We start from the raw sequence: 14104 nt of genomic DNA, 5'->3' as shown, positions 1-14104 counted from the left end.
GTAAGTATTGTACTTTCATATTAAAGATTTTCAGCGATTACATTTTGTTTTAAGAAAGATTGTTACCTATCTGATGAAGTTAGACTCATGGATGATGACATTTACTCACCCTCACCAAAAGTTTTGCAATAGGGGGTGGATTTAATTGGGGTGGATTAAATAAATTGGATTTAATTTATTTACAACTTTGTACATGCATTGCTTGATATTTTATATACCAGGTATTCACAAATCATAATATCACCATATTGTTGCTGTTTGAATTTGGCTACTATCACTGTTCTTTGCTCTCAGTTTTCTACATGCTAGTTTAGCTATGTATTTTTATTGTTCAAATTCTACAATGTCATATTCCTCATTAAAAATTTGTCACTTGAGAGTATATAATGTAATTTTACCATCTCATACATCTACATCTAATATCTAATAACACAGGGGAGCTAATTGACATACTAACTGCTAAGACATTATTAATTTTGTCTTCAGTATGTTTCAATGCTGATTAATATCTGAGAGCTGTTGAAAGAAATTATGGATAAATTAAATTTACCCGAGTTTATTTGTGTAAAGAGTGATTCATGAGTCTGGCAGTATGCAAAACTAGGAGAAAGCCCCCACCCAGCAATATGGTCAGGCAGTGTTTATAGACAGACAAAGGAAGTGACGTGTAGAAACAGCTTGATTGGCTATAGAAGGGCATTTACCTCACTTGGGCATGATGCACCATTTGCCTTTTGCGGGCATAATATGATGAGTGGGCAGCCTGTGATTGGCTGAAACTCAGCTGCTGTGATTAGCTGAGACTCAATTCTTAGTTAAACTAATATACTTTTAGGCTGGGCACGGTGTCTCATGCCTGTAATCCCAGCACTTTGGGAGGCCGAGGTGGGCAGATTACAAGGTCAAGAGATTGAGACCACCTAGGCCAACATGGCAAAACCCATCTCTATTAAAAATACAAAAATTAGCTGGATGTGGTAGTGCGCACCTGTATCCCAGCTACTCAGGAGGCTGAGGCAGGAGAATTTATTGAACGAGGGAGTCGGAGATTGTAGTGAGCTGAGATTGCGCTGCACTCCAGCCTGGTGACAAAGGAAGACTCTGTCTCAAACAAACAACAAAAACAACAAAAATAAATATGTGCATATATGTGAATATATACTTTAAATGTGTGTGTGTATATGTGTGTATATATATACATACACACACATTTGAAGTAGTTTGTTTACATATTAAAGGTAAGTTTAGGTCAAAATTAACTTAAAGAGCTAAATAAAGTTTCTGTTTTAAATGTTATACCTCCTGGCTAAAACTAAGAGATTATAGATCCTGAGGCTATGGTTATTATTTTTAACTTTTTCACCAGTTCTGCTGGAGATGATTTGTTTTTCAACTCCTAAGACTAGTAGGATAGTGATCATTTTCTTTATTTCCCAGCACTCACATCAATCATTTTCTTTCACTGCTCCAATACAATTATCTAAGTTTAGGCATTGTTCTTGAATGCGTTCTTAAGAGCTATTGAAATGATCTCATTTTATGATTATAAACTTAAAATATACATGTAATTATGATACATTATTAATATACAAATTTGTAAACATTACATTCATATATCTCTTTTCTATTATCAAGATCTTTGTCACTTACTGTTGACTCTTTTTTGGTGTTTAAGACCGTGCAGAAAATTTCCTAAGCAGAACGTATAATGTTTGGCAGTGAAATAAAAGTTTTTCCTTCTTGAAGGCACAGCCAATCTTTGTGAATTACTATATTGTGGTCCCTCCTTAGAGTAGAAGTTCCCAGAGGGCAGCTCTTACGCACTTACAGCAGCTGACGTAACTCTTACATTGTTGAATACATTGTACTCACTCAAACTTACTTTCTCTACAGATCAATAAATCTAAGTTAAAATTAAAGAGGCATTTCACACAACTGTAAAAGGAATGTTCTTAAGCATAGTTTAATAACATGTCATAATTATATTCTACACATTCTTCCCCATTTTTGTTTCCCATACTTTTGTAAAATTTTAGAGAGACCCTTTCCCTTCTATCCCCAACCTTAGCCCAAACCTGTGTAGGTTTCTGTAATCCAGAGAATTGGGAATGAAATACATGAAATACATACCTTGAATAAAACACTTGCCCAACTGTTGAGCAGCATTTCATATCATTATCACTTCTGTAGTTACAAATATGACAGCAGCAAGGACAAACACTTGGGGAGAAAAAAATCTATACCAGATGACAGTCTTGAGATTAGATAGGCCTTTCTTCATTTAAGACTAATAAAATAAAAACTAGTTAATGGAGAAATCCATGAAAGATTCAGTAACAGTAAAGTAGTATTAAAGGCATAGAGGAAAATTTTTCTCTAAGATAGTATTACTCCAGTTATGTATGGCAGAAAGACAAACAACACTGAATATACACTTACTGTCCCCAAAGAAAGAGCCAGTCAATGATCTATAAAAAGTAGACTAAAACCATCAAAACAAAAACTACCGAAACAAAATTCTCATTGGAGGCACTAAAAAATTTGACAATGTGAATTATTTATCAATAATCCTCAGAAGAAGTTTGAGAAATACTCCTTGAATTCCAGCAAAGTAAGAAATGTGGGAACAAAGTTAATAAATGTGAAGGTCAGAATTCATAAGTCCCTGTCTTCTCAGATATCAAGTCAAAATACATGCGTCAGATATAATCATCAAGGATTTAATAGAAGAAAACATTCAGGTCTGCAAAGAAATCTGTATATAATTATAGATTTGGAAGACCTACAGTGTTTCAGACAAAGATTTTTAAAAGTCAAGAACATTTACACCAAAAACTTGCTCAAGGGTATTCAAGAGGAGATTTCTAGTAGGCAGCTAAGTATTTAGTTTGGTTGCTTAGGAGAGTGGCCTAGAATAGAGTTTTATGTTTAGCTTTCGAGGGGAATTTGAAAACAAGTGGCTGAAATTTCCCGAGCAAGTGTGAAGTTACATATATAGCAAGGCCAGATTCATCTACAGATAAATTTTGGCATACTTACACAAAGTTAAAAACAAAATGAATTTGAATACCTTTGGATATAACATATTCTCCAGCCTGCTGTAATACCACTACTCCTTGTTGTCTTACTTTCAGCCTGCTTCACACATCTACACAACATTAAAAAATATATTTCTTAAGGCAGTAAAGATAGACTCCTCAGAACACCAACATTTAGGGGAATGTGGGGACAGGGGAGGGGGGAGTATGGATATGAGTAGTTAGAGATTAAGAAGTAGCAGCAGCTTTCATAATAGAAGTAAATCGTACAAAGAAGGTCATGAGATTTTTACATTTTGGCATTAAGATGAGATTTGGAATTCCCTGATTTCTACTATTTCGTGTTTATTAGGCTGGTGTATCAACAGGTTCGCATTTGTATAGAAAGAATGATACGTTTGAGTATAATCTATTGATTTTGTTCATTATAATGATGATGCGTGGCCTCAAAGGTAAAACAAGTATTTAAAGTTGATCAATGCTTCCTTCAGAATGAAAGCTTTCTATTAGCTGCATCTGAATTAGTCAGTTTGTGGGGAAGATGTAAGCTCTTCAAGGACTCTGGTATAAGACAATTCCTCAAGGGCATTTTATAGTTATCTACATTCCTCTACTTAGATCAGTGCTATTTGTGTTCATCTTGTGGCTATAAAATAAATACTGACAGCTAGATTTAGGTAAAACAGTGACTGAAATAAAGTATAGAATTAATATTTCCTTAGGATTGTATAGTATAAAAGTTATGGCTTTAGTCATTTAAACAGATTTTCCTCTTGAAACTTAGAAACACAGGTATAGGCTGGGCGTGGTGGTGCACACCTGTAATCCCAGCACTTCAGGAGGCCGAGGCAGGCAGAATACTCGAGCTCAGGAGTTTAAGAACAGCCTTGGCAACATGGTGATTTTAGGTAGCAAATGGTAGTCCTTCCTATGAGTGTTCTAAGCAATTTGTAATACATTTCTGGCTTTAATGGTATAATACCTTATACTATAGAATATGTATACAGGGTTTGATCTTCAAATTTTTTGCCTCTGCAAAAAATACTAAAATTAGCCAACCATGGTGGGGTACACCTATGGTCCCAGCTACTTGGGAGGCTGAGGTGGGAGGATTGCTTGAGCCCAGGAGGTCGGGGCTGAAGTGAGCTGAGATTGTACCATTGCACTCCAGCCAGGGTGACAGTAAGGCCCTGCCTTAAAAACAAACTCAAAAAACAAAACTCAAATAAACAAAACAAACTATGAAGGTATAGCTGGGATAAATTATTGGATGAGCCATAATTCTCATGGAAGGATATGTACTGCACATTTGGCCTTACTGGATATTTAAGAAAATCTTTCCTGTGTCCAGTTAACTTACTCTAGAGAATGTTAACATGACTAATCATACTAATTACCTGATCATGATACCATACAATTCTTCCAATCAAATGCTTTACTTAAAACCCCAATTTAAATAACTTTCTCATTAAGCCTTCCTTATTTTTTCTAGGTAGCAAATGGTAGTTCCTCCTATGAGTGTTCTCAGCAATTTGTAATACATTTCTGGCTTTAATGGTATAATATCTTATACTATAGAATATGTATACAGGGTTTGATCTTGTCTACTAAATTTTTAGCAATTTGAGGTAGAAATAATATTTAGTCTCTTTTTTAGTATACAGTAATGGTTGAGATAATGCTTGTTAAATTTGTATACTCTTTTCATAGTGTTTGTGTTGATGTTTTCACCTTTTCAAGCGGTGCTGTATCATAAATATGGTGGAAATGAAAATGTTAATTTGCTTCAAGGTTAGTGGAAGCAAAATTAAGACAAGAAATATTAAAGCTAGCTTTTACTATGGATGACATTTGAGTTAATTTTTAAGATAGACATTTGCTTCCTATAGTTCATCTAAGGGGACTGGATGCAAAAGATGAGAGTGGCTGTGGACAGTGCTTCCTCATCCTTTCTCCTTTGCCCCTGGGGGCAGCCATCAGGACGAACAGTACTATTAAAACAGACAATGTAGTTTCCCCTGTTTACAAAATTAATTAAAGTTGGGGAATAAGTAATGGGGTTAGAATAGTTGTCTATAATTACTGCAAGTGATAGAAGTATCAAGATTTTTGGTTCCAAGTCTGGGAAGATATAAGCTAAGTTAGATGAATATGTATGAAACATGAACTCAGCCCTATTCTTCCATCAAAACTAAGTTCTGTTAACAAAAACACCAGGGGTTCAGTCTGTGTCCCATTGCTTGATACGCAGAAAGCCAGTCACTGAGACAAAAAATATTGCCAGGAAAGAAAGCTTTTGGGTGCTGCAGCTGAGGAGATGGGAGATAAGCTTCAAATCCGTCTACCCAACTGACTAAAATTAGGGGTTTATATAGCATTAAAGAAATGTAGCTATATGCTGGAAAAACAGGAATTAGGAAGGGCGGTGTCTCATTGTCCGATGTGGTGATTTGGTGAGTTTCAGTTTCTTGATACTGTCTGGGAGGCCTGAATGGTCGGTTTCCTGAGAAATGAATTTAGAGAAGACAAATAGAAGTTTCAAGCTTTAAGACCAGGTGGGTCAATTTCTGTGTTTATTCAAAAATACTGCAGACATTAGTTCTTTGAGGAAATTGGGCCAATTTCACTTTCTTATTCTACATATAGTAAGAGTCGAGTTTTATTTCCAAAGAGCCTACATCATTCAAATGAGCATAAAGTTTCAATGTAAGATTATTTTTATTAGAAAAAGGATTTTTAAATCTGAAGAAGAGATAAAGAGTATAATGAGTCATGTCATCTATTATTTGCTTAAATTTTTTAAGAGAGAGGCAACATTTTATTTCTAAACACTTCTACATGAAATTCTGTTTTTGTTTCTTCTAAATAACAAGGCATACATGTACAATTGCTGTATACCTTGTTATACAGTAGAAGCAATAGATTGTGATAGTTGAGGTTATATACTGCAGTGCTAGATAGATTCAAATCTTAGCTCTATCATTTCCTCTCTGGGTGATATTGGCAAGAGCATATAATCTCTTTGCTTTTTACTTATTTGGTCTGTAAAATGGAGGTGATAGTAATACCAACCTCAGAGTTATTAAAAAGATTAAATTAAAACAAATAAAACAGACCATTTCCTGGATCATAGATGGCGGTCCAGAAATGTTAATGAATAAATTCTGAAAAACAATTATTAATATCATTAATAATTACAATAAATTTAAGATTAAATTGAAGTGATCTTAGCATCAAATGGAGTGTGTTTGTATATCTGAATGTTAATAAAGGGGATTAGATTGAGATATTTTTCATTTTATTGTCATGAATTTAATCTTTGCATTTGTATGAAAACCTTAATATATGCACAAGGTACAAATCAAAGTTGAATGTTCAAAATACATTTTAAAAATGGAAACACAAATAGGGAAGATTGTTTTGATATCATTGTAGGTTTTATATATTCAATTTTATTTTTAAATTTTAGAGACAGGGTCTTACTATGTTGTTCAGACTGGCCTCAAACTTATGGCTCAAGATATCCTCCCACCTTGGCCTCCTGAGTAGCTGGGACTACAGGCATTTGTCATCATGTCTGGTTCTGTTTATTCAGATTTTAAAGAAAACTTAGATGCCAAAATAAACTGAGGGGGGAAAAGCTAGCAATGTAACGGTTATTTATGAAAACCCACATTCAAGTTCTCCTTAGCTTTGAAATTTATTTGGATTCCTAGTTTAGGTTTATAAAGACATCTGACCCGATAAGTCGTTAAATTCCCTGAAGATTAGAGAAGCAGATTCCTCAGAAGACTTGAGTTTTGCCAGCAAACTGCACTATTTTCTTAATTCCCAAAGAAAGCAAAAAGAAAGCAGATCATTATAAAGCCTTATTAACTTAATTCCAAGATCTATCTGGCTAAAATCCAAATGAAATAAGTTCAACCTAGAATTCCCATATCATTAAATTGAGTTGATTTATTTGCTACATTTTATTTTATTGATCATGTTCAAAATTTGTCCTGTCTGGGACATTTGGCCAGACGACTGAATTCCCTTGCATATTTATGTTGCTATTTATTTTCCTCTTAGCAGAGTCTTGTCTATGTTAAAATTAATTCCACTATAATGTCCTATCCTATCTAAATTCTTTTTCAATGCCTAATATTTCATGATTATATTTTATTTTATAGCAATAAATAAACCTGGTTCTAGAATGAGCTAGTAGGAATATGTATCAAACAGCAATGAAATCTAATTATTAAAGAAAAAAGAAAAATCTGGATTTCTTATGTGGCATTTTAAAAAGTTGTCTTATAGTATGTATCCTTTATTTTACACTCTTAGGTATCAAATGGTGATGAAATTTAATTATTGAAGAAAGAATCAGAGTCTAGGTGCTACTGGTGGTGGCTGTCCAGGGCCTTGGCATTTTGAACAAAGAACTGGATAAAATGCACAAAGCAATGAAAGAGAAGTACATATTTATTGAAACAAAAGTATACTCCACAGAGTAGGGAGCGGGCTTGAGCAAGTAGATCAACAGCTCTGATTACAGAATTTTCTGGAGTTCAAATACCTTCTAGAGGTTTCCCATTGCTTACTTGGTTTACACTCCATGTAAAGGAAGTGGTGGCCTGCAGCCAGTCTGACTGGTTGCAGAAGGTGATCAACTAGAAGCTGAAGTGAAGTTACAAAGTTACATAGGAAGATTTAGCCCACAGTCAATCTGATTGGCTGCTGGAGGGGACCAATTAGATGCTAAAGTGAACTTACAAAGTTACACCCCTATGCAAATGAAGACTAGGCCTGTGACCAGTCTGATTGGTTGTGGGAGGGGACCAATCAGAGGCACTTTCCATTCTTCCTCTGCCATGCAGTCAAAAGGAGTTGGAGAGTGTTGCAAAGGAAGTTGCCTCTGAACTTTTTTCACTTGTGTGGAAAGTTGGGTTTTCCTTTTGATTTAATTCTAGAAAGTCAGCATGAATCACCCTTAGGTTCCCTGCCTATAGACCCTATTCTCCTGCCACATAGTTTTTTTTCTAACATTATAAAAATTATAATTTGCAGCCTTTATTTCAATTTCTGATGTTGGCCAATATGGAATCCTTGAATATGATGGCATAAAGGTTGACTATTAATTGCTTTGTATTCATAATTGCTTTGGATTCATAATTGCTTTGGATCTTTTTGCTTCTAAAATAAATGGTTTAAATATTTTTTGATGTGATATGTTTGCATTGGGTAATAGCATATATTATATATACTTTTATATATATATTCTGATTATATAATATGTACTTATATATGCTTATTCTATACTAGGTGGTAGCATTTAAAGCATACTATCTTATATAGAATAAGTATGTGTAATATATACTAGCTGTTACTATAACTCTATGTATCATTTACAGTTCACAGGAGCCCTTTGTGGTACATATATTTTATTTTTCAGGTAAAACAAGTAAAACTTAATGAGTTTGAGTTACTTGTCCAGTGCCATGCACTTGGTATTTGTCAGAGTAGGGAAGTGAAAGCAGTGCAGTCTGTATGATCCAGAGCTGGAAAGCTATGTCACTGTGCTGCCTGGGCAGTGGGCACCTGGAAGAAGAGGGCTTGTGAAGGAGCGGTTGTAAATTGAGACTTAAGGGTCAAATTTTGGAGACAGTTTTGATTTAAAATTTTATTACATCTACCCATTATTTCTGTCTATATTTGCTTTTGATGTATTTGGCTTATATTTGATCCAACCAATGTTATCATTGACAGGTGTGAGGTTACAGTGTTACTGCAGTAGGCAAAATAAAATGTGTGTGATGTAAAAGCTTGTTAAACTTTGAGTCCTCAGTTTCTGCTGATCTGATCCACTCTTCCCAGTGATGTTTACCATGAATATCTTAAAATTAATGTGTACATCTCTGTATAGAATATAGCCACCTCAGGAATCACTCTTGGGGGAGAAACTATAAAACCAAGAAAAAGGTAGATTAGATTCAGTGTCTTCTAAGAATTTTGCCTTATTTTTTTGGAGCTGCTTTCAAAAATGTTTCAAGCCTTTCCTGATATATTTTTAATGCTTTACACACTTGGGCACATGCTCCTTTTGCAAAGATAGTTTAAACATTGGTTCTCAGTCATTCTGGATTACTGGCATTTATGGTGGGATCCTAGAATCCTACAGTCTGAGCTCTTAAATTACATCTTAGTTGTATAACTTTAGTATAACTTTAGCCTGTCTTTGCCTCAGATATCAAGAGAATATAATTGATCTTAGTACCTTTCAAGGTGGTGATGGTTGTTTTAAACCTCATTTGCCCTGGCAATATTTTGAAAAGTATATTTGTGTATCATAATATAAAAAGACTGTTTTATGTTCTTAGAAGTAGAATGGCTTTATTTAAAACATTTCCTTTTATAATATAATGCATGGTACTACATAGTTTCCATGGGGAGTGCTATGTTGAACTTTCATACTCTGTAAAAATCACAGTGCCTTTTACAACCCTTTAGCAGAAGACAAATATCACTGTCTTCCCAAAATATAGGTTACATATTTAGATATAATGCATAGATATGGATATTCTTTTGTAGCACTGAATTATGTCCCTTTCTGATGCTGGATATTTAAAAACTTCGTACTACATGTGGAATTTAAGTCAGCCCTCAACTCTTTTCCATTATACTCACCTTTATTGTATTGCTAATGGCTCGCCTTACTCCCTGCTAGGTCCTGTGATAAGCAATTCAGGGGCATTCATGCAAACTAAATTTACTCATCATGCAAACTAAAAGTACATCGGTTTTATTTCAAGGATGTCCTTAGGTTCTGTATTTTATATCTTTTGAATGCTTTCATTATAATCCTCATCAGCAACTTTAATACATTTTATTTGAAGAATGTCATTTTTGTCTTTTAAATTTAATAAACAAGTTATTGCAGGGATCAGTATCACCTTTTAACTTAATTTAGATCAAATTTGTCTTTGACTGTCATTTGGAAAATTTGTATATTCTTTGTTTTAATATTCCCTACAGTGTTTTTTAACTTTATTTTGTTACTGCACAATTTCCGCTACTTTGTGGCCCCTCTTGTTCCCAAATCTGTGTCTCAGTGTTTTTCTTTTCCCTTTTATACATCGTAATTATTAGTAGAATACATGAAGACTTTACAGTGAATCTAATCTTTAATAAACTAGAATTATTTCTTCAATTTTCTTTTCACCACTGATGTTATAAATTTACTTTTCATGTTAATTTTAAAACTTTCTTTTCTGAGTATATTAAATAAATTGCCTCTGAGGAATCAATGCTAGTTTTTCCACAGAGTAAACCAAAGAGTTACAACATTTGTATTACCTGGAAATTGGAGGAATCTTCTGAATTCCTAAAATAGTTTGTTCTTCATCAAATATATTAGCCAAGCTCATATTTTTTTGCTAATACATAATTTCAAAATTTTATTTTTTGTTATGATTCAGTAAAGCAAAAATACAAATATGTAAGTCCTTAGTCCGTACTCAGTGTCATCCAACTCATTTTCTTTCTAAATCTATTCATCTACCAAGTACTTGTCTAAGTCATAGCATCCTCAAGGAGAAAAAAGCAGCTTAAACCAATGAAATCAGAAGTCTGTTATGTTCTTATTGTCTCCATACTATATTCATTGTTTAATATTCAACCTGGCCTTCCAACTTGACTTAGAACAATTCTGACCAGATCAAAGTTCCACACCTCTTTCTATTCCTTATTAATTGCGCGTGGTCACCTGCAGCTGCATTGAGTCTTCATTTCTCATTGATCCAAGAGATTAACCAAAAATAAAGCTTTTCAGGCTTGGTGTGGTGGCCCACACCTGTAATTTCAGCAACTCAGGAGGCTGAGGAAGAGGATTACTTGAGACCAGGAGTTTGACACCAGCCTGGACAACATAGTAAGACACTGCCTCTAAACAATAGAAATAACAAAAAAAAAAACTAGCTGGGTATGATGGAATGGACCTGTAGTCCTTGTGGCTCTGGAGGCTAAGGTAGGAGAATGGCAACTCAGGAGTGCAGTGAGCCATGATTGTGCCACTGTACTCCAGGCTGGGGAAGAGAGCAAGATCCTGATTCAAAACAAAAAAGTAAAAACCAAAATCACAAAGCTTTTTCTCTGTGTGAGTCAGACCTAGTAACCATCTTTAATTAGCTGAGCAGCACAGGATGCTTAAATTCCAATGCTGAACTAATGGTCACAGAGTAATCCAGTATTATATATTAAAAAATAATGTTTAAAGCCATGTTTAAACATGACTTTTAACCCATAGTATTGATCCCAATATCCCAGTAAACCAGAATATTCAGACTTGGTGCCTGTTTGAAAGTCTGTTTTAAATATAACACATCCTATCTTTGGTAATGCTTTATACTGAAATATAATGCCATGCCTTAAGGCATATTACATATGCAAAATTGATATTAAGAATAATAATCGAGACTTAAAAAAATTCTAAAATCAGTAATACCTATGTTACAAAAGTTGCAGGCTCTAACGTAAATAACAATTGTAAAATAACTACAAAAACCCAGGATGTATTTAGAGATGGAAATTTGAAAATATACATACATATACATACATACATATATACATACATACATATATATTGGAGAATTGCATGAAAGGCTTGTTTCATCATACAGGAACGTGTGCGCGGTCTCACTCTGTCACCCAGGCTAGAGTGGAGTAGTGTAATCATGGCTTATTGCAGCTTCTAACTCCTGGCCTTGAGCTCCTCTTGCCTTACCCTCCTGAATTGCTGGAAATACAGGAGCATGCCACCGTGCCAGGCTCATATTTAAATTTTTTATAGCAATGAGGGCCTCACTATGTTGTCAAGGATGTTCTTGAACTCCTGGCCTCAAGTGATTGTCTAGTCTAGGCCTCCCAAAGTGGTGGGCTTACAGGCATGAGCCATGGGGCCTGGCCAAGACTGTTGATCTAACACCTTTACTAGTGAGAAAGAAATACAAATTGTGATACTTCCATAGAGAATGTTAGTGAACCATTTTATTCTATATCAACTAATTGTTACAAGTTTGTGGCACAAAAAAATAATACAGAACAGGGGACATAAATATAACCATAGTATGAGCGTAAGCAGGGTTTATCAGTTTGCAAATCTGAATTGTGTAAAATAGTTAAGTTACTTTCCATTCAATTTAGGTAAAATGTATAGATTTTAATTTTTGGATATTTTGCTAAAAATGGGATTTTTTTAGGTTAATAAGAAAAAGTGAACAAAATATTAAAAATCAGTTTTTTTAATAAATATTCTAAGGTTGAGATAAATATGTTAAATTTGCAAGAGCTTTTTGTACCTGTCAATTATCATTGTGACTTTCCAAATTAAATTTGCTAATATGCACTGGTTGTAAAATTGAATGACCTCCTCATCCAACATTAGCTTGTATCTCTGTCTCTGAGTGATCTAATCTATTATTTAATAAATGCAATTATATTGAGAAGAATAGTCTGAGAATTATGCATTTCATGTGTCAGTTATGTTTTACCAAATGCATTTGAATATATTTTAGAATCCACTTGTTCATTTTCCCTATATACATTTGTATATATGGTGGTCTATAGACTTCAGAAGATATATTTTGAAAAAAATGTTGGAACGGATTTCTTTTTCTATGTAATCTGAAAAACTGGAATTCTTCATTTCAGAGGGAGATTTTATTTGACATAGTTAATTACTACGTTAGACATTCTGTGTTAAGTAGTTTTTCTCATAAAAGTCAGCTCCTTTGTGTCTAATGTTTACTGTATTTCAATTAAATCTATATGGCCACAATATATAAAGATAATTAAAGACATGGAGTAGGATGGTGTGAGGAACAGTAGTTTCCAGTAGCTTAAAGATGCTAAATGAGTTGAATTTAGAAATTCTCATCTTTTTATGAAATTATTTTAATTTATGTAAACTACAAAAGAAGAACTATGGAAATAGCACTATTTTTCTTTTTAAAAACGTGTTTAGCAATTGCACCTTAAAAAGGAGTCTTGATACACGATTATACAAGTTGAGAAGTACATTATTATTTTAAAGTTATTTGTAAAAGACATTTATATCATTATTTAAAAGAGCAATAGCTCCCATAAGATGTATTTAAAACTGCTAATTTTTAAGTGTAAGAGGATTCAGAAGAAACAAGTAATTTTTATGTTAGGAAGACAAGCATGTAATACCTCATAATAATAGAAAAGACTTAAACCTTAATAGTTTTATTCTGATCACAAGTTTAATACATTCTCATTGTATTATTGGAAAAACCAGAAAGCACAAATTATTTCTTAAAACTGCAAAGCCAGGAATAATACTGGTAACACTTGCTATGTGTACATCTGTTCATTTCTCCCTCTATCTCTGTTTCCTCCCAACACAAATAGGTTTTTTCCCTTTTCATTTTTGCTTAACTCGTAAATTTTTAACTTCATATCATTTAAAAACAAATACAGTTAAGAAAGAGTTAAAATACATTTTGATTGAACAACAAAAAATTTTAACATAAAAAATGTTAGAAATGCATTTTGGATAAATGAATGAAATTCTTAGTTTATTACTGGGGAAGGCAACAAGGTAATTCAGCATTAAAAGTATAGTTTCAATAGGTATAAAATTAATCTTTGGCTTTAAGCTCCTGAGGAGTTTTCTTGAATCATTATTGATTGGATCTTAGTTCCTACCTAAAGAGACAAATTGGTTCAAATTAGGATTTAATTTTGAGAGTTAGAATAGATCTCTTTTTTCCTATACTTTCTTTTTTAAAACAAAATTTGATATACCTGGAAAACATGTGAAAAGCAAGGGGATGGCATTTAAAATAATCCTTCATTGCCATATTGTTTCTGTCAATGTACCATTATTTGTCAAACGAACAATCATCTTCAGCTGCCCAATATAAATTTCATTATATAAATTGTGAAATTTATTTTAAGTGGATAATATTATTTAGGTTGTATTTAAAGGCACTTATCCCATTCCTTTATTATTTATTTGTGTATTTGCTTGTTTACTAACTTGACATGGGGTCTCACTTTGCTGC

General features: G+C 33.6%; 1 protein-coding gene across 10 annotated transcripts in view; it reads left to right on the top strand.

Annotated features, from left to right (window-relative positions):
- CACNA2D1 (calcium voltage-gated channel auxiliary subunit alpha2delta 1) overlaps positions 1-14104 on the top strand; it is a 487462-nt gene that overhangs the window by 309850 nt on the left and 163508 nt on the right. The window lies entirely within an intron of this gene.

The sequence above is a fragment of the Sapajus apella genome, unplaced genomic scaffold (assembly GCF_009761245.1).
Source record: "Sapajus apella isolate SASKATOON/1434 unplaced genomic scaffold, GSC_monkey_1.0 scaffold7, whole genome shotgun sequence".
Lineage (NCBI taxonomy): Eukaryota > Metazoa > Chordata > Mammalia > Primates > Cebidae > Sapajus > Sapajus apella.
This window is presented reverse-complemented; position numbering and strand designations above follow the sequence as displayed.